Below are 21,556 nucleotides of genomic sequence, written 5' to 3'. Positions count from 1 at the left end.
AATACAGAAGCTATGGAAAAGATGTTACAAGTACATGTACATTCTGCACGTAGTACCTTTAAATCACATTGGGTTTTATTTTTAACTCTGCTCACATGTTTGTGTGTGCTCTACTTTTATCTTGTCCACATTATATCTAATTGTGCATAGCCGTGTCCGTGTGTCCTAATTGTGTCTCTGACTTGTAAGCTAATACTTCACTCAGACTAATGGCTCCATAAATATCTCTTTTATAGTGCAGACCTTGTGCAGCGTCCTCACAGCGTTGACCTCTGACCCTGAGCTGCACAGACCCTGACCCGCCCATCACCTCTCTATTAACACTCTGAGGAAAGTTAAATGCAGATCTCACAGTTGACACAGCATTTTTCTTTTCTCCACTGTCCTACTGTCCCTCATCTGTCTGTTAACAGTAGCGCTGCTGCAGGAGCCAAATTACTACTTTGAAAATACAGTTTTCCACAGGAAACGCTTACTCACACTTTCCAGAGTCTGGCTGTGAAAACTGGAAAATCAGTGAAGGATAAGAGGGCAGGGAAGGGGATGAGTGTGATTCCTGGAAACTGTCCACACCACCACCACCACCACCCGATGCTAACCCAGTTCCAGTACGACTCCCCTGTGGTGTGTGTATGTGTGTGTGAGGTGTGTGAGGAGGGGGTAAAGGTTAAAGGGCAGCAGGTTAGCGGGTGTGAGGTGGAGGCAGTGAGAGGGTCAGCCAGCTGGTTCAGACATCAGGAGGGCTGGTGGGGGGTATCTGCTCTTTGTCTTACATTCCTACACACACACACACACACACACACACATACATACAGTATGCGCCTGTTTGCGTGCTTTAGCACAAACATGAGAACATTCAGTCGCAGTGCTCCTGCAGAGGTATGCATGAATACGCACGCACAACTTCTCATGAAAGTGAGAACAAACCAGACGTCATACAACAAGACTGTCAAACATCACACTTTACTGAGACTTTTCCATCCTCTGCTGCACAACTTCACCCTTAAACCCGACGTACCATCATCCTCCATCACAGTTTATTTCATTGAGGCATAAACACCAACACAAACATCCTGCTAAGAAAGTAGCTAGCTCACATTTCTGGGTAAAATTGCGTGTGTGACTAAGATAACTGTTCAGAAGCAGATTATGTGACAGAACTCTGACATGTTATCAATGCAGCTACAACGGAAACTTACAACTCACAAGTCAAGACTGACAAATCTCATGTCTTAAACTTTGCGTTTTAAGTTCTAAACAAGTCATGATGCGTCCTTCATCAAATGTCATGCCACTGTAACAACAGAGCCTCGACTTGTTAAAGTTGTGCAGCTTCAAATGATGAATGAAGCTGGAAGATGTCGTGTCTCCGTCTAAAATTTTCAACCCACACGTTTCGTATCCTGCGACTGGACGCTGTTGGGTTGGTTCAGACAAAGTGGATCTGTGCTGACTTGCTGAGAATGGACAGTGTTAATGTTAGTTGATTCAGGAAGTTAAGGAAAATGAATTGATGTGTGGATTCACACTTTTTAAATATGAGCCTTATTAGTCTTTGAGTTTGGATGGTATCAAGTATTTTCAAGTCAAGCAGACATTTTTCATGCTAAGCAGGTAGTGTAGTCTACAGTGGTTTCATCAGAGCTGTTTAACTGAAAACAGCTGTCTGTCACAGCTGGAAATGAGGTCGATGAGAGCTGTGAGAAGGGAAAAAAAAACAGCAAAGTTGTGGGTTGTAAAACCAAAACAGTGAGCTGCAAGATGCTAAAACGCTCTGAAGAACTGAGGGGAGCTGCTGAGTTGTGTGATAATTCTCTGTGGGTTTGTCACAATTAGACGCCCCTTCACATTAGACATAATCATATTTCCATTGTTGACGTAAAAAATATTGACAGGTGCAGCTTTAAAGGATGATTTTGATTTAGTGCAGCTTATTTATTTGCAATGTCTTATTTTTGTAGATTTGGCCTTTGACCACATTGTATCCACCAAAGTAATGACTGAGATCTGGAAACACGGTGATGGTGCTGTGTTCCCAGAACTCAGAAATTAACTTGGTGACTTCAGTGATATTATTAGAGACAGGCACAATGACCAAAATTACAAAAATAAGATCCAAATTGTAATGAACCGCAATTATCCTTTAAAGACTAACAGTAAATGTTGGGTTTTGTTGTGGATTTGGCCCTCAGGATAAAAAGCAACCACTTATTTCTGTTTTTTTCCCCCCACCATTGTTTAACAATTATCCATTTTTTTAATTCATAGTGGCAGAAAACAGACCAGAATGCAATGCAATTTAGGGCTGCAATCTGACTGTCCTGAAAATTCATTCTCTTGTTATTGGCTGAGGGCACTTTGGTGCGCCAAAAACTAAATTCTAACATCTAATCAACAAAATGAGTTCCAGACATGCACAGACTGTCACACATGAATGATGTATAACAGTGTAAATGAGTGCCAGTGGGTTTTTCCACCCTGCAGTCCTCTCTGCAGAGCAAATATTGACACATCTTTTGATGTGTCATTCATGTCCAGCCTGATAAATGTCCCCTGTGCCTGCCTTTAAACCGCAGACCTGTCCACCAGTCACACGGCGTATTGGCATGTCAGTAAATGAGCAGCGTGTATCCCCCAGGACCCTCTCAGGATATTGGGTAATGTCTGGATTCCTTGCATTGTGGCCGGGCAGCGTGCTGCAGCCGTCTGCTAAGGCAATTGTCACGGCGGTGAAAGATATTGGGATCGCCGCAGCCAAAATATGAAATAACGATGAGAACGGGCTGCAGTTTTCCATCAGAGGCGACGTGCTGAACGTCTGCGCAGAGGGGCTGAGCACTCAGATGCAATGAGAGCTGGAGTGTGTGTGTCTGAATCTAAGAGAGAGTGTGAACAACTCACAACTCAGCCAACCAGTGTGTGTTTGTGTGTGTGAGTAAGTCCAGGCCCATAGCATGTGTCTGTTTAAAATCATGGCTTGTTCCTAATTCACTACAGCAGAATTTGTGTGTGAAGAATACTGATAAAAAGTAATATTTCAATAACTAGAACAAGGAACACATCAGTTAGTTTTATTTTTCTTTTACCTTCCCATACTTTTTTAAAATATGAATTGTTCTTTATGTGTTCCTTCATTACCCAGAAACAAAAAACACAGTCTTATAGAAAAACCACATGAATTTCACACGTGCAAAATCACATCTGAAATATGTGCAACATGTGTTTCTCATGTGTTAAACATGTTCTTGGCACATGAAAATGTGTGGTTTTGGAATATTTTCATGGTATAATATGTGGAGCCCATGTATATTTCTCACAATAATTTCACATGCAAAATCACATGTGATATTCATGTTTTTTTTTCACATTAAACATGTTCTTTGCACATGGGAAAAGTGTGGTATTGGAACATTTTCATGGTGTAATATGTGTATTCCAATGTGAAACGTGCCACATGTGGAAAACATATGAAGTTCATGTGTTTTTTCTGTAAGGGCAGTGACATGTGATGGTAAAAAACATACATATAGAAACATAGTTTACAGTTTGACGTGTGTCAACCATATCAGAGTGGTCAAGACCCACAAGTCAACAATACATTGTGTATAGGGAGATTATGAGACATACTCCTGCATAGTGATGATATGAAATGCTAACACCCGCATGCTAACATGCTCAAAACAACGTTAGCCTGCTGACGTTTAGCAAGTATAATGTTTATCATGCTAACATTTTTTGTACTAGGCCCGTGAGGCTGATGGGAATGTTTGTGCCTGAACCCAAAAATACCTGGAAATGTAGAACAACTGAACCAGACATGCCATTATTTGAAAGCCTGAGCCTAAAACCAAGCAGCAATCTCGACCCGAATCTATTCAAGAGGACAAAGACCCGATTGGCACAGATTGTGAGCAACAAAACTTATAGGATCCCTAATGTACATTACCAACCTTCTCCTTTTTGTCTGGCTGCAACGCATATAATTTTTGATACAATATTATCATCTGTCCACCCCAAGACGAGTCTGACCTCTGCTCTCTGATCCTTCTATCATGATAACAGCTGGGTCTTCTCAGATCCACTCAGGTCACACATAATGTTTAACAGACCTGTGACCCACGGTAATGATTGACCATATAAAAACATGGTCCTGAGCCCATACAGGTCTGGTCTAGTCTTGGGTCTGGTCTTGGGTCCTAGGGTTTGAATGGACCTGTTAAGACCTGTCATCCAAAGGACTGGACCAACTTTGACCTGCTGGTGGTGGTAGATGAAAAGTTGAGGGATCATCAGAGTCATCAGGATTTATACCATTTGGACCATAAACATCTGTACAAAATTTTACAGAGAGGTTGAGATCTTCCTGTCAAGATCCAGAGTGGTGCATCGACTAACCAGTGCTGCTGCAAGTGAAACTTAAAAAACAGAACTATGCATGTGTCTCACTTGACAGAGTGGATCCAGATATTAAAATCTACGGACAGTTTTTAAGAATTTTAATACAAACACAGCAATGGTCTCTGTTTTAAATGGTAATGCTCACATCGTGTGGTGTGTATTGCTGTATTAAGTTTGCAGGAGAAAGAGTTCTGAATATAGAGCGAGGAGCACAGAGGAGGCTTCGCCAGCTGGCAGCATTAAACTTTGCTGCAAGTTTATTAGCGAGTGTCAGCTTTCTGAAGGAAAACCCTCCGTGAATATTTTACAAGACAATTAAAATTCTTCAGGGTTTTCCAGGCAGATCAGTTGCAAGGAAATTATTAGCACTCTAAGAAACTGTTGACAGAGATATTCTGGAGTCGGTGTCTGTGTGTCCCCTAAAACAGAGGTGTGAGGCAGGCAGGTGCACTGTCCTCAGGCCTTCAGGCCCTGCAACACAAGGCCAGAGGTCAAATTCTTAAAAAGCAGGTCAGTGTCAGGGGGTTTGACAGCTTGTCAGAAAGTTGCAAACTTAGCGCAGCTGACATCCGCTGCAAACCTAAATAGACCGAGGATGTCGAGTTAATGTTGGAGGGGAAATCTACCTGGAAACACTTCAAACAGAGTTGGAAAAATAGCTTTTGGCATTTGTGGGTCCTCTTTGTAGTTCGGCAGTCGTCTAATCCTTGGAGATAACAGGCCAAATGTAGACAATGAAACATGATGTGCAGATTTGTAGGACAGCACTTACTGAATCAGGCTGACGGAAACCAACAGAAAGCACTGATACCAGACTGAAGACATATAACAAGAGGTGGGAAGTAACTAATTACAAATACTTAAGGAGATAATTCAGGTATCTGTCCTTAATTGAGTCTTTATTTTTCTGTACTTTCTACTTACGTTTTATCAACAGGCTTGTCACTTTACTTTGAATGTTTTTGAGTCCAATTGTTGACCTAAATGGATGGAACAATGACACATAAAAAAAGACAATGTAAAACGTAAAAGACATAATAAGACAAAAAAGACACAGAAAGACTAAAAACAAGGTAACAAGAAGATGAAAACAATGACATAACAAGCCAAAATAGATGAAACAAGACAAACAAAATGGTACAAAACAAAAATTGTTTGTAACAACAAGACGAAAACAATGTAACCAGATCAAAAACAACTTAAAAGATGTTAAAAGACAGAAAATGTAAAAAGACTAAAAATGACGTAACAAGACAAAAAACTACACATAAATGACAAAACTAAAATACTAACAAAATGAAAAAGATGTAACAACACTAAAAACTACATAAGGATTTAATGAGACAAAAACGATGTATCAAGACCAAAAAGATGAAACAAGATGAGGCAGACATGAGGGATGAAAAACTGAGGTTCAGTTAGTTTAGCACAGAAACAGCTGGTAAAAATGTCCTTCAGAGGACGACTTTTTACTTTTATAATTTGAATGCATTTCAGACCCTGTACTTTTTCAGTTTTACTTGAGTAAAGAAGTTGATTCAGTACTTCTACTTTTACCAGAGTCTTTTTTAAACAAATACCTGTACTTGTACTTGAGGACAGAACATGTGGACTTTTGGAACCACTGCATGTAACGTTCTAAGACGATCCACAGTCCACTTTAATGAAGTGACATGTATGTAAGTGACACATTCAAACCTGTTGCCATCCTACAGAGAAGCACTTTTTCCACATGCGGTTGACCTTATATAACAGACGCAACACAGATCAACGTGTCATACCTGCAGTGAGAGGTCCTGCTCTCTGTTTTCTGCTCATAATGGTTTTTAAAGGAGATGAGATTGGATTACGCCGCCCCTGGAATGACAGACTTCAGCCAACCGCATCCATCTTTTGTTACTTTAGTTATATAATCCCTGTGCAGACTCTCTGATAGAGCAACTGTCTGGTGGCTTGGCTGAGACTGCTGTGTCACAGTGTGTATGTGTATTAATCTTTACAGATTACTGGCTTTGTGTTAAATCACTGACTGTGTTTACATCGACTGCTTTATTTTGACAGTAACTAAGTTACGACACTGAATAAGAAAGGGACTCCCTAAAAAGCTGGTATTTTGCTTAGGTTCAACTAGCTTTGGTTCGTCTCCTCACTTTTCTTGTCAACCTAAAAAACTGTGTATTAACCTAATCTTTGCCTTGATTTGCCAAGATCCTTACATCCCAAGATTTAACCTAGAAGAGACCTCGCGCCTGATTATAACTTCAACGTCAGATGGATTTGCAAGATCACACAAGCATCCATCTTGCCAGGCTTAAAGTCATCCATTTGTCCACGCCAAAAGTGGTGCAGCCAATCAGCATCCTAAGAGGGACTACTGGCAGCTACAAGTGTGGTCTGTCCAAAGAGAACCTCTAACAAATGCAACTTGTAATTCTTTTGGCATGCAAAACAAAACAAGTCAGCTGCAGACAGTGCTCCAGCTAATGATGATTAGCTAGCTACAGCTGGTAACATTAGCTAGCAACATGTCATGTCAGCTAACAAAATCCACAGTGAAGCAGCAGGATCTGAGCAGGCTGCTTTTGTCTTTGTCTGTTTGAAATACAAGGACCCATTGTTTTAAAAATGAACAAGAATTTGAAGTTGTAAACCTCGTTTTAACCTTTATTTCAGTCCTGATTCCACAGCCCCCCCAAAACCCCCCTGCTAGCTGGTCCTCATCAACGTTGTCCACATAAAAATGGTGCTTTTGGCAAACAGGTTTCTGTTAAAAAAGAAAGAAAGAAAGAAAGAAAAATCATGTTAGCACAGTGAACATCTTTGCATATCCTTCTGCATGCATCATTAGAGGTGTTAATGTGCACATGTTGGTTACAAAGTGATTAACACAGGTAGGTATGTTTTGCAATAGAAACCAAGTTTCTTGGCCATGTAAACTCCAAACCAGGATTTTAATGAGGATTGAGGAGGATGGGAACAGTGTAGCTGTGGTAGCAGCGTGCCTGCAGGGGAAAACCCAGGCTGACTGTGTAATTAGCTGCTACTTCATAAATCAACCAGTAATTACATTCAGGTTTTGAGTGCAAATTGATTTAAGACCCAGCACACATTTTCCCTGCACTTTCTGTGCAGCTACTGTAAATCTGGCTAAAGTCTAAACTAAGTTTTCCAACAGTACATTTTGCACCACCAGATTACTTAAAGCTTTTCTTTTAAGAATTATCTGAAGAGAACCCACTAAACCTGCTGCGGTAACAAATTGTACCAAATGTTTTCCAACACTAGGCCAAATAGGACATTAAAAGCACCTCAGATTCCATATTGTAAAACAGTTTTGATAGGTTCTGGCAGCGCTGAATGCACCGCTGGTTTTCAAATCAACTTCTGGCCTGAACTCTTCACCCATTGAAGCTTTTGGACACACCCCTGAGCGTCTTTCTTTTTGTCTTATTGTCAGATGGTCTGTAACACAAAACAATACTATTGCATCATTTTTTGTTCTCCAAATCCGAAAAAAATAAAGTAAAACATATTCTTATTCAAATGAAGTATGGTGATACCTCCTCTTACCAAATGGGCTGTCAGTCCAGTGGGACATTTTCTGAATAATTGGGGTTTTGGAGTCATGGGCCATGGTTAAAGGTTCCCAGTGGCGTTTTCTTGTAAACAAAAGTTATGTTTACATTGACCAAATCCCATTGTGTTCATTCTTGAAGCTGAACGAAAAGAAATCTTGAAGACTATTTTTTCTCGTAGATGGCAAAGGCGTCTGAATTTTCTTTTTCTTTGTGCTTGAGGTTTATTGACCTTTGGCAAACAGCCGTTTTGTTTGGTTTCCAACCTCTACCTCTTCTACTCTGTTTATTAATGTAGCTTATGCCGCTAACTTCTAACTAACAAAACTACTGCTACTTTATTCACACCAAACTAGTTGATGGAAATGTGCCTAGTTTACTTTTTTTTGTTTGTTTGTTTTGCAATATTTCAAAAGTTTGCTTCAAATTTTCTTCACAGTTACATGGAAACACTCACAGTGATTATGACTCTTTACACTGAAACAGACAAAACCGTTAAAATTAGCAAAGTGAACTGTTATTTCTTCTTCTTTTTCCAAATGAGTATCTAGCTCAGTCATCTCTACCATAGTACAAAATATGAAGATCAATTAAGGTCAAGAATTCCTTGTCCCTTGTCTACGTTGACGCTGAACTTCCTGCCTGTCACTCTGTCAAACGCCTGCTGGGATACTTCTCCTTTTTCTTCCTGGCCTCACACCTCTCACTCTGTCTGATCTGGTATTTCCACAGTTCAATCTCTCCGCGCTCCATCGTGTCCATAGGTTAAAGATGGAAAACAGCTGCCTGACTCCTGGATTTCCCAGTATCCCGTTGCCTTTGGAAGACTCCCTGGCCTGACGGGCCTCACCTGCAGCTTCACACACTTCGCCGTCTGGACGGAAACAATGACAAAATGCAGACAGATCCGCTCCTGTCCGGGGCCTTTGATCCAGGGTTTAGCACCTAATGTCTGACACATGCACAAGGTGTGTTCACTGCACGTACACACACACACACACACACACACACACACACACACACACACACACACACACACACACACACACACACACAGGGGCCTGCTTTCCAAATCTCATTAGTTACAGGGAGCACTTTTCTGGAGAGTTATGTTCAATGACTCATGGGGTCTGGCCCCATCCCTCTCTGATGATTTACCGACATCGCTGTTTGACCTGGTGGGTCGGTGGGTTGGTTAAAAACGAACCATCGCTGTTGTTTATCTTATTCATGTCATCTGACATCATCATAATGCACCCTCCGTCTTTTGATTGTCTTGAAATTTATTGTTGCATTTCTTGACAACAGATTACAAATTTAGTCACAGCTTTTTAACAGCATTGCCATTTTATTTTGACAGTCTCCATGGATTGTTGAGTAATTTGATGAAGGCTTGGTTACGATGATCTGGGGCTGGATTCCCCTTTCACAAACACACATTCCATAGTTCATTTTAAATGACTCTTCATTCAGGGAGAGATGCTGATATTTTTAAACAATGGCACCATGCTAATTTATTTATTTTTGTGGTGGGCCAAATGTGTAAAAACAATACAGAAAAGGCAACTTAACTCAACTTAACACAGATCTCCTTAACTGTGAGACTTGTGTTGCCCACTTTTCCCATGAGTTGTGATGTGGTGTTTCAGGTGAAAAATTAGCTGGACTTCTGTACTAGTTGAGTAAACTGTTCGCACACACCACAGTACATTAACGTCCTTATATTTGTCATTTCTTAGCCACTGCCTATTGTGCTTCTGGTTCTTCTGTAAGGATTGCATTAGCAGTTTGAATAGGCACACCTGAAGAGAAGCCTCGAGTTTGGACCGGGAACATTTGCAATTATTCACATTACTCGCATGAGTATCATTATTCAGTCAACATGGGCATAAAATGTGTTGGCCACAAGTAGCCACTTACATGGAATATTTGGTGGCCACAGAGTAAGCTTTTATGGCCATGGGACATTAGGTCATGGTTAAATGTTGAACCCTTAACTTTATTGACTTTACTGATTGAAACAACTGTAAAGGAGGGTCACAAAAAATGATGAGACCATGGACTGGATGTTTACAGCGAATTTCATGACAATTTGTAGTTGTTGATATTGTGGTCCGCTGTTGGACAGAGCAACTTGACCATCTGGCGTCACCACCAGTGACCAGCCAGTGGAGAAAAATGTCCCAATGGTTCTCATGAGTTCAGAAGTACATGAACAGCAGGGCAGACTAAAACAGTTTGCATGCACAAACACACCTCACACCTAATTTTCTCTCCTTTCCTGTTTAAACTTTTACTTCCAGTCACACACACACACACACACACACACACACACACACACACACACACACACACACACAAACACTCGTCTTTTCAGTCAGACTCGGTCCAACATCTGTTTTGGCGAGACATTTAATTTGACTTGTTACGTCAGCCACACACTCTGACTTCCAGGAGAAGCCATTGGAAACATGAGGCTGGACAAGGTCTGAAGCTGCGAGACAAAGGAGCCTTTTCACTGCAGCATCAGACCCGTCCTCATCTGTACATTACCTCTGACTGAGGTTAACATGAGTGTTACTATAGCAGAAAAAACACACAGAAATGTACAACCATTAATAGTTAGACAGGAAAAACACAGAAGCCGGAATACATTCTGTCAGGATGGTTTCATTTTTAGTTATCAGGGCTAAATAATATAGGGGGAGTGCAATATAAAAGCACAGTTTTGTCCAAAATGACTTTTTATCTTAGTGAATTTGTTATGTTGGACTATTTTGTGTCACTTTTGCATTGTTCTTGGCAGCTTTTTCCTGTAGTGTGTGTCATTCAAAAGTTTACTTGATAGAAGTGCAGTCTTATTTCTAGATACTGACTCACTTCTTGAAAATTCCTGGAATATGACCAACAGTACTGGCAATGACAGCTGTTCTTCTTTATTTTATTGTGCTGTTCAAGTGTTCCACCTAAACCGGACACTTCCAGAGTGACTTTTAGCACAAATTGACATGGTTGAGAAAGACTACACCAACGCAGGATGTTGGTAAACACAGACACAAGAACACTGGCTTCATGTTTCCGTGGAGAAAAGTAGGTCCGGACAGGCTGACTCACACTGTCAGACGGAGGTAGAATACAGCTAATAAACAGCAGCGGACAAGTCAGAGATGTTTTTACCCAAAGTACAAGGAACATTTAGTCCCTGGACCTACTTTTCAAGGGTTGATATCTGCATTTTCACCCTGGTCTACAGAAACTCTACATGTCAGCATGATTGACAAGCAGCAAGACCTCTTCAGCTTCCCTGCAGGTCCTGAGTCAGCATGGACAGTGATTGTGATGAACTTTGTGCAGGATACTCTAAAAGATACACCTGTAAAAGTAGTCAAACACTATCACTCAACTGTTAATAGTGTTCTACCTAACTGTAGTTCAGTCAGACAACTCATGTCTAAGAATGTTTATTGCAGCAACAGAACATAGTTAGAGTTTGGCGTCTAGCCTCCCACCTCATCACTCCTCACAGATTATGTTTACATAGAGATAGTGAGGAGTGATGAACGCATACCTTGGACCCCCTGTTGGAGCCTGCAGGTGGATGCTGGGGTGGTGGTGGGGCTGAATGAACAGGCAGTTATGCTGATACAAGGCAGCGATGGCATTAACAGGCAGAGGAGTAGATGGGAGGTTTTAGCGGTTTAAATAGACCACCAGATTGGAAAGTTGTGTTTGGTGTGTACTACAGAGTGTGAGGTGTGTCAGGCGTGACTGCGGTGTAGCTCAAGTTGACCCAAACCTACTCACAGGCGTCGCTACATTGTTGTTCATCAGTGAAGTTTTCAGTTCACAGTGTAAACTTGTGATACAGAAATGTCCAGACATGTGACCACTTGTAGTAGAATAATGCTTTTTCTTTATATCGTGCAAACAGACAAGGATGCAATGTGGAAAAGTGGAAGCAAACATAGCAATGTGCCTGCAGATAAATGGATGTAAACAACAGAAGTTTTAGACTATTTAAAAAATACGTTTTACTGATGTTTTATACAAAGAGTGAAATGTACTCAATATATTCATTCAGCTTTAAAAATGAACACAATGCAATGTTCAATGTAAATTTATTTATAAGAAAACTTCACTGGGCACCTTTAACCGGAATCTGTGGCATTGTTCTAACAGCCCATTACTCTGAAACCCCACAAGATATCCCACTGGATTGAAAGCCCATTTGACCAACTGCTGATTATCCTGAAAACAAATGCCCAATCCTTCAAAGACCTAATCCTCCAAAAGGCCCATTGCTCTGAAGGCCCACTGCTCCGAAAATACAGATTCTCCCAGCAGTAGCAAATGGAGAAATGGGTCTTTGAAACAATGGGTGTTTGTTTTTGGGATAATGGACTGTCGGACAAATGGGCTTTTGGTCTAATAGGACATTCCTCCAAAGGACCATTGCTCCAAAGCCCTATTGCTTAGTAACTCACAGAGCAATGGGCCTTTGAAGCAATAGGTATTTGTTTTCAGAATAATGGGCTGTCAGAACAATGATCATTCTATTGTGGAAAATAAAAAATGCTCAGTAGGTGAATAACAAATGGAAATTAAATTGATTCCATTATGCATTAGAGTAATAACTAAAAGGCAGTTTCCTAAATTATTAAAATCTCAGTCCCTACCTGTCAGTATTGAGTGTAGCTGGTAAAGATGTTTGGCTTTTGGCTCTAAATTAAATATAGTTTCCATTATGGAGTATATTCAGGATATAAGAGACACTTTCAATTTGTTTAAACCATCCTCTTAATTTAAATTATAAGAACAACTTTACAAATCCCTGCACACATGGGGACCCTTTTTTATTGCTGCATCAGAAGAGAACAGTGGCAACGGCTCGGTGTACAATCCATCAACCAATCCGGCTGAATTTATCAACAACTCCATAAATACAGCTCATAATATTCACTCTATCTTATAGTTGTTTGACAGTGTTTTCATTACCATCCTGGAGATTTTATTTGGAGTGGACACAGAGGGGCACGTGACAACCGAGTGGTGTTGGAACATCTGTGGGGCTGACAAGGGCATTCTGGGATAGGGGGGAGGGAGGGGGTCTAACTGGAAGCTAAGGCTGGAAAAAGAGATTGGTTGGTGAAAAGAGGAGAAATTTCTCAGTGGTGGTTGTGGTGTGGCACGTAACCACCGTACAAGACGAAAGTCCTCGTATGTATGTGTGTGTGTGTGTGTGTGTGTGTGTGTGTGTGTGTGTGAGTGTTTGATGTGCCAGATCTGTGGGTCCATTAGCTGCTCTCAGAGGAGCAGGAAACTGAATCTTTTCATGGCTGCTGTAAGTCATTTTACCGTGTAGAACTGCCAGAGCCTCTAAACCTGTCTGCTGCATGCATTAGAAACAAGGTCAGATAAATAACCCCTGAACCAGTGCTGAGTGTGTGTGTGTGTGTGTGTGTGTGTGTGTGTGTGTGTCCGTGGTTCCCCGGCTTAGGAAATGAAAGGCCAATTAAACTGGGCTGTGTCAGGATTATTAGTGCAAACTGTGTTTGTACAGGGAGCGCTGGAGAGAAAGAAAAACAGAGAGGAGTGTGAAAAGGAGCTTAGATCAGCAGCAGGGACGCAGTTCAACAAAAACTCAAATATTTTGTTCATTACATGAAGTCAGAAATGTTTACCAGCAGTAAGTTGCCCTGAAATGCTCAACGATGTGATAAATCAAAGTGGTAAACTGAAGCAGTTTACTTCATAGTGCTTGTGTTTCATGCTACTTAACGAAACATTATGCAACTATTTTACCTTAAAATAACAACCTTAAAACCATGTTGATGGTACACAGACTTGTTCCAGGGAGAATGGTGCCTCTTTCATTCCTATCCTATTGCCCGAACGCTTGAACTTAACTTGAGTTGCAGGGCACGATGTCAGTATGTGCTTGTTAACAGAGGGTGTCTGTGGAGGCTTTGTGTGTACCCCCTATTTGTTGTGACCATGCAAACTTGTCCACACAGCCACTACAGACGCCGTTCAAATGCGCGTGTGGAACACATCCTCCAAGATATCTCCAGAAAGCTAGCAGAGCTGATAAGCATCTGTGATGCCTGCAGCTGTCCATGTATGCATTAATTTGTGAATATAATCCAGCACAAAGTTACACACCATGAATGATGTCACTGATTTTGTTCAAACTAGTCTTCTGGTTTTCCCTCTGATGTCCTCTCTCTGCCTGAATCCTTTGTGATTTACGGAGTTTCCTGACAGACAGAGAGCTTTACTTGTTGCTAAACACTAACTGCTGAAAACTGCAGCTCCCATTAGCTAGTTAGCTCAGTTAACTATGCAACTAGCTGACTCTGGCCTGACTGGACTTGGAGTGTTTGTATTAACAGCATTAGCATAAGAGCTTTGATCCACCAGGTGGAGGTTTTCAGCATCTGTCAGCAATGAACTGTCAACTCACTAGTTTCATATGTAATCCAAGAACAAATTCCTAACTTACTCATTTATTACTTAGTATCAAAATTAATAGGTTACATTACTTGTTATATTACTATATTAATTATATTATAAGCTTTTGTTGTTATCTGTCCAGAGTGTGGCCTTCAAATGAGATTCCATCACCACATTCTTTGTCAAGGAACCAAATAAACTCACATATGACTCATATAGTCAAATAATGACAATACTTCCACCTGTGGAAAGTATGTCTCTCTAACTCTCCCTCATCTCCCATCCTTTATTTAGCTTTTTGGCCACCAGCTGCAATGACCTCCTGAATGTACTCATCATCATAAGGTCAAAAAGTAACACAGAGTTACTTGAAATAATTGTAGTAATTAAGTAAGTGTAATGTAATTACTTTGGAAATTGCGATCCCTTATATTACTCATTCATGGGAAAAGTAATAACATTACTACCCAACACTGTTTTCAACAGCATTTTATCTGCTAACCATAGATGCTGTTAGTAAGTAGTCTCAGTTAGCCATGCAGCTATCTGACTCTGCCTTGAAACAGATGCCACACTGGCTCTCTTGCTGTTGGACTACAAAGTAATAGTTGGCTTGTCAAGTCTTGTGTTGTTGCATTTGCTTAATGCATGACTGTGTTAGCAAAGTTGTTACCTCACTAGTTTTTCATCATAAGTCATGCAATCATAGCAAATGCACATGTATAACTTTTCATAGTTATGACAGTGTTGTATAAGTGAATTGTGCTAAGACATTGTAGTTTTATATATGTATACAACTATGAAAATCAGACCCAGTGTCCTTCAGTACCTCTGTGGGACACATGGACAACTCTGGAGTCTATCCTGTAACAGATCTGTTAATTCATAGGTTAAAAATACAACCTCCAAACACCTGATGTTTGCATTATAGATCAGGAAGAGTTTGTTGTAAAGATAAACGACAGTAGATGTAAATAGTGAGCTGTGAATAACTAACAAGAACAAGACCCAGAGAATAAACCTGTCTGGCTGACAGCTAGTGAGAAGTAAATCTAACAATCCCTGGTGGTGCCTTTGAGGGAGTCCAGCATGTTGTTTGGCTCGTGCGCAGGCTGAGCGCTGGCCGCCTGCCCTCCACGCCCCAGCCACCAGGGATCACTTCAACCAACTGTCAGCTGGAGACCTCAGTCTGCCATTACAACTGGCTACTGTCAGACAGAGCCATGGACCGTGCAGAGAAAGGATCCAGTCAGAGGCGGTCATCGCTGCGGTCCCGTTGGATCTTCAAGCCGTGTTGACCTCTAATAGCACTTAGAGAAACCTTCTGGGACGGAGTTAAAACACCCACACACATGCTAGCGCACGAGCAGATACAGTAGCTTGAAAAAGACTGCTTACGCACATACACACACACACACACAAAAAAACGCCTGTCGGGATTACTCCATCCCGTGATTACAGCTCCGCAGCTTGCCAGAGCGTGTCGGACGCCAGCCATTGTTCAGTGCGGCATGAGCTCCGTCTGTCAGAGCGCCAGGCCGCACTAACTGAGGGTCTGAGGGAGGACGGCGAGGAGGACGAGGGGTAGGGGGGCAGGGTACATTAAACAGAGAGGATGCAGAGTGGAGTGATTGTTAAAGCCAAGCGACTGGGGTTTGGGAGGATTCCTAGACATTCATTCTGCAGAGCCACGTGTGTTAAACGAGCAGTGAGGAAGAACAGACTGACAAGGTTTGGATCAGAGTTCAGGCTGAAGAATAAATGCAACTTTCTGACTACTGTTGCTTCCAGATAGCCATGAGATGCTGTTTTTTCCCTACAGTCTTAGAAAAATGAATTCCGGGGTACTTCAGAGTTGCCAGCCTCCACAAATTACGTCTTTTATTTGAATCAAACTCACCAAACACAACACTAGTCTGACGTACCATTTTTGACATTTTGGGTCTGATAGTTTACAACAGAGAGGATGATCAGGAGGAACAGGGGCGATGCCATGTGAGGATACATTCAAAACCAAAAAGCCTCTCAAGGCTAATGACACACGTGTACTGTCTTTACGTAGGCAGAGGGGTTTCTGGGTAAGTGAGAATCTGATGTACTCACCTCAAAAATCTCAAGTGACGCACGAACTCAGAAGACGAAAAACCCAAAGACAGTTTGTGTACTTCTCAAGTTTTCTTTAGATGAAAACAAGATTTTGTTTGTGTATTTGATCAATCCTTCTAAATTTCATTTTTCATATGTTCATTTGTTCTTTTGGCAAATGCAACATTGCCGCTTGCTACAGACTGCGATCTTCATCTGCTGATGAAGACTGTGTGTTAAAACAAGATTATAGTCCCACATTTTGCGTATACAGACAGCTGGCGGCACCATGGATGCCTGTTAGTTCTGTTTATATTACAATCCCAATTCCAAAAAAGTTGGGACGCTGGGTAAAACGTGAATACAAAAAAGAATGCAATGATTTACAAAAACTTTTTTGCCTTGTGTTTAGTTGAAAATTGTGAATAAACACTCATTCTGAATTTGATGCCTGCAACACAGGGGCAACAAAAGACTGTTTAAGTTGTCGAATACTCAAAAAACCCGTTTGGGACATTCCACAAATATAACTGGGTATTAAACAGGAATCCTCGAATGGCTCAGATGTTCAGAAACGTGGATGGGGTAAGATTCACCACTGTGTAGGCAAATAGTTTAAGTTAATTGTTTTCATTTATGGCCTGCTGTGCAAACCCACTGTACATTACTTGGTAAGTACCGAACAGTGGACAGATTAAGTTTGCAGGTAGCTGGTGATCATGGGGGAACATTTAGAAGCTAATGAACTACATTTTTTTCTCAGGAGGTGGTGGAGACCAAAACAGAACGTGGCCAAAAACACAACTTCAAGTGGAGGCTAATGTTGTTCCACGTCTGGATGTGTCAATAAGCAACTGCGAACACGTTTATCATCAAACTACAGCGATTACATGTCAATGTTGTGAACTACCAATAGAAAAACTTCAAAGAAACTTACCTGCAAATTTACATTAAACTTCATACATTCATTCATTTTCTTTAACCGCTTATTCCGTAAGGGTCGCAGTCTGCTGGAGCCTATCCCAGCTGACGTTGGATGAGAGGCGGGGTTCACCCTGGACAAGTCGCCAGTTCATCGCAGGGTTGGCACATAGACAGACAACCACTCACATTCACACCTACACGCATTTAGAATCACCAATTAACCTAGCATGCATGTCTTTGGACTGTGGGAGGAAGCCGGAGAACCCGAAGAGAACCCACGCAGACATTAAACTTTACATAGTTAATTTAAGTTTCTTAATTTAAAATAATGCATGTCATTTTTTACTTTCCATTTGTGAATGAAGCTATTCTTTTTTACAGTTGGTATAGGTATTTTTCCTGCCATTTCTGTATGGAATGAAAGTAATTTAGTAAATGAACAAAGTAATGAATGCTAGCATTTGTAGTGAACTGGCCAAAACATGCAAACCACTGGTATGGACTTGTTATGTCAGGATGATGGCAGATTGAACAGTAGATGTGTTGCATTTTAAATTTGCTGATTAAAAAATAATGTGTTTTTGTGTCACAAGTTATATCACGAAAAAAAAAGGAATTTATGCTAAGGTGCAAAAACCACTGTAAACCAAAACCAATTTTAACAAAGCTGTAATGTTATAAAACTGCACTGGCTCTTGTGGTCATGACTACCAAACATGCAAGTTTATAACATTACATGTCTGTCTAAAGATCAGCTCTGTGTGTGGTAATCTCTCTCTCTGCTCTGATTCTCAACTCTCTTCTCCAGACTCCCTGTGAGGGAGGCCGTTGTTGCGCAGGTATTTTGGCAGGTCACAGTCTTTGCATCGACAGACAAATGGTACCTCTGGCTCACCTGCTTCAGCTGCTCACAAAGGGAGGATTTTGTGCGAGGAGCTGAGCTCCCTGCTTGGTTTACAGCCTCCAAAGGGGAGTCAGGAGAGTGAAGCAAGAGAGGGGGAGATGGTATGGAGTAATGCTGCTTATCAGATAAAGCTGTGCTCTCTGCCTGCCAGGTCATTACACAACTGGCATGAACAGATGAACAAAAACACACTCATTCCCACTGGTTCACAAAGATTGTATGCAGCTAAAAAGGATGCATCTGGAGGCAAGGTGGTGATGTCAAGTAGGTGTTCAAACATTAGCACATACTGTATTTATCATCTTGAAGTTAGACTGAAATGGAAATTATGCTCTCTTTTTGTGTAAGGAAATAATCTGTAATGAGGTTCCAATTTTCAAAAATACACAGTAAAACCATTTTCGGACTCATTTAAAGCAACATTATGTAACTAGAAGGCTTCAAAATCATTTTGATGGTACACTGACTTCAGTTATGGAGAATGTTGTCTCTTTTGTTTCCACTCTGAACCCAACTGCCTGTTTTTGCCAGGTACAATCTTGGTGTGTAACTATTTACTTGATTTTAGTGAAACTGGATCATATTTTATGGAGAAAATCTCTGGTTTTCCATCTGATGTCCTCCGGCTGCTCTTCTCCAAGTTTCCTAATAGAGAGAAAGGTTTACTTGTTGATAAAGTAACTAACTAACTGTAGCTCCCATTAGTGAGTTTGCTCAGTTTGCTGTGCAGCTAGCTTATTCTACCCAGACTGGACTGGAAGCTGAAAGTACCTGGGGAAGTTTCATGTTTACACCGCTAGCACAGGAGCTTTGGACCAATGGGAGGAGGAGGTGTTTAGGCCTGGGTCAGCAGGTAATGCTAATGGTCAGCTTGCTGGAATGAGAACCAGAGCAAGGAAAGCAGCAATGGACTTGGAAGAGCACTTTGCAGCTTCTAAGGACATCATGGCACAGACCAAGAGACCAAAGAGAATGCTGACAGAGGAAATTAATAAGAGAAAAAGAGTGATCAAGCAAGACGCTGTTGGACAAGACTAAATACTGGACTGGTTTTAAGTCATTAGCTTTGCAAAATAAAAGGCTGCGAGACAGACGCCAAGTTGGCATTCTTGCTGTTGGACTAGCAAGTAATATTAGCTGGCTTTTATTTTGACAATTCATGAATAATTTTGCATTAATCAGTATGTCCCTCATGCAGTTATGCTTGTAGTCCAGTCTTTGAAAGTGGAAACTACCAACTTTGGCTAACTAGTTCCCACATGGACCAAGTTGAAGCTAGTTAGCCTAACTTTTAAATGTTAGCACTGGTTCAGATTTTTTTATTCATGTCATTGCAACACCTGCTGAGGGCTTTTGTCATGCTCCTGCATGCTAAATGTTGTTTGTCCCACAGTTTACAGATAAGTTTAGCTTAGCTTTAGATTACAGGTAGGACAAAGCAACAGCTAACAACTTTGTCCCCTAACTGTTTCTGTCATTGCAGAAAATAAATTTAAATGTGTTCTTTTTGGTAATTGTGACCTCATCTGGCCGTCCACCCAGAGTCTGGTTTTGCTCGAGTTTTTCCTCGCCACTGTCACCTTAGTACTTGCTCATGGTGGAAATTGTTGGGTCTCTGTGAATACCATTAGAAAGAATACATGAATAAAAGTTACTTGACCAAATAAATAACACAGGATAAAACATTTTCTTAAATTGTCTTGAAATGAAACACTCTCCAAGCTAAAGCATGCTCTAATCTAAAAAAGAAGGTTGCAAATGGAAAATGCATTTGACAGCTCAAGTTCTTTTTGTCTTTCTAATACCTGTAACAGACTGCACTGTCACCTGAAAAATCAAAACAAGCTTTGGAAAAAACGTTTAACAATCCAAAAACCAGTAATCATGAGATAACACTTTGACTTTTCCCAAACACCTTGACAACAAACATGTTCAGATGGCCCTCCCTGATTGAGACAAAGTAATTATGATATTTACACTGGAGAACTACAGTAAAATAAAAGTACACTGAGTCCTGTTTTTGCTGTATCCTGCTATTATGCCTCAGTCCTGTTTGGCAGGTGTTACTGTTTCGTGTTAGGGCTAAATCAGAGGTAATTGCCCTCCATTATAGCCCTGTGAATCATGGGAGCCATGGCGAGGTGGTGTGAAGTGTGCAAGCAGAGGGTTAAATCTGGGACAACAACCTGTAATGCACCTCTGCAGGCTAAATGGAGGCGGCAGTGCCTAGAATACTCGTACACCCCCACAAATGAGAGGTCATGCCCCCTGATGAGTGAACAAAGGCAGCGTGTGTGTGTGTGTGTGTGTGTGTGTGTGTGTGTGTGTGTGTGTGTGTGTGTGTAGATGTGGCGGGGTGAGGGAGTCCATGTGTGCAGTTGGCAGGTTGGCAGGTCAGAGTGTCGGGGCCAGAGGTCACCTTGACCTGCAGAGGAGGCAACTGATCCACTTACAGCGAGGACACACACACTTCCTGCGGACAAGAGGAGGAAAAATAGACTTGAGGCCACGTGAGAGACAGAGAGAATCCCAAAAAACACACTTTACAGTGCTGAGCATGGCCAGATCGGAGGTGCCAAACACACGACAGGCCGCAACAAAGGGAAAGACGGAGAGAGTAAAACAACACAGAGTGAGAGGATCTGGAAAAACTCAGCACAGACAGGAGAGCAACACACTGCTCTGCAAGGAGCCAGGTCTGAGTGTGTAAACATGCCACAGGCTTCTGGATGGATCGATGCAAACACAAGAAACAAGAACCAAGTGCCTGTATGACTTTGTGTTTGGTGACTAAATTGGTTACATTTGAATACCTCTCTTAATGGAGATTATCTACAGTTCCAGTTCCCAGTTCTCAGGAAAGATAGGAAATTAGTTCTTCTAACCCCGTCTGCTTGTATTCAGCAATTTGTTCATCCGCAGGGCACGATGTCTAATTACTTATGCATTCTTCCCTGGGAAAAGAATTGCACCGTGAGGAAACTTTGAAGACTTCATGCTGTCTAATGACCTCTAACAATGTGTAGTCCCAGATTTAAGACTAATAAGGTCTGTGTGATGGGTCTTCAACAGGTGGTCCTGGACCCCATGGGAGTCCCCAGAGTTACTGCAGGGGGGGCGCCAAATTATTGTTTGCTTTTTCTCAAAAAATTAAATGGAATCCACATCGCTAAATAAAGGTAAATCAGCCTACAAAAGCATTTTGTATCATTTACTA

The 21,556-nt window shown here is 41.3% G+C and overlaps 1 long non-coding RNA gene across 1 annotated transcript; it reads left to right on the top strand.

The window, feature by feature from the left end:
• The first annotated feature begins 2,550 nt into the window (after positions 1-2,550).
• On the top strand, positions 2,551-17,440 carry LOC146306524 (uncharacterized). The gene is made up of 3 exons (XR_014768955.1): positions 2,551-2,657; positions 8,706-8,941; positions 17,275-17,440. It is a non-coding gene; the product is annotated as an uncharacterized LOC146306524 (long non-coding RNA).
• Positions 17,441-21,556: the final 4,116 nt, after the last annotated feature.

Source organism: Lutjanus erythropterus, chromosome 22 (assembly GCF_056507025.1).
Source record: "Lutjanus erythropterus isolate fLutEry1 chromosome 22, fLutEry1.hap2, whole genome shotgun sequence".
In the NCBI taxonomy this organism is placed as follows: domain Eukaryota; kingdom Metazoa; phylum Chordata; class Actinopteri; order Lutjaniformes; family Lutjanidae; genus Lutjanus; species Lutjanus erythropterus.
The sequence above is the reverse complement of the archived record's forward strand: the minus strand, read 5'-3'. Positions and strand labels throughout refer to the sequence as shown.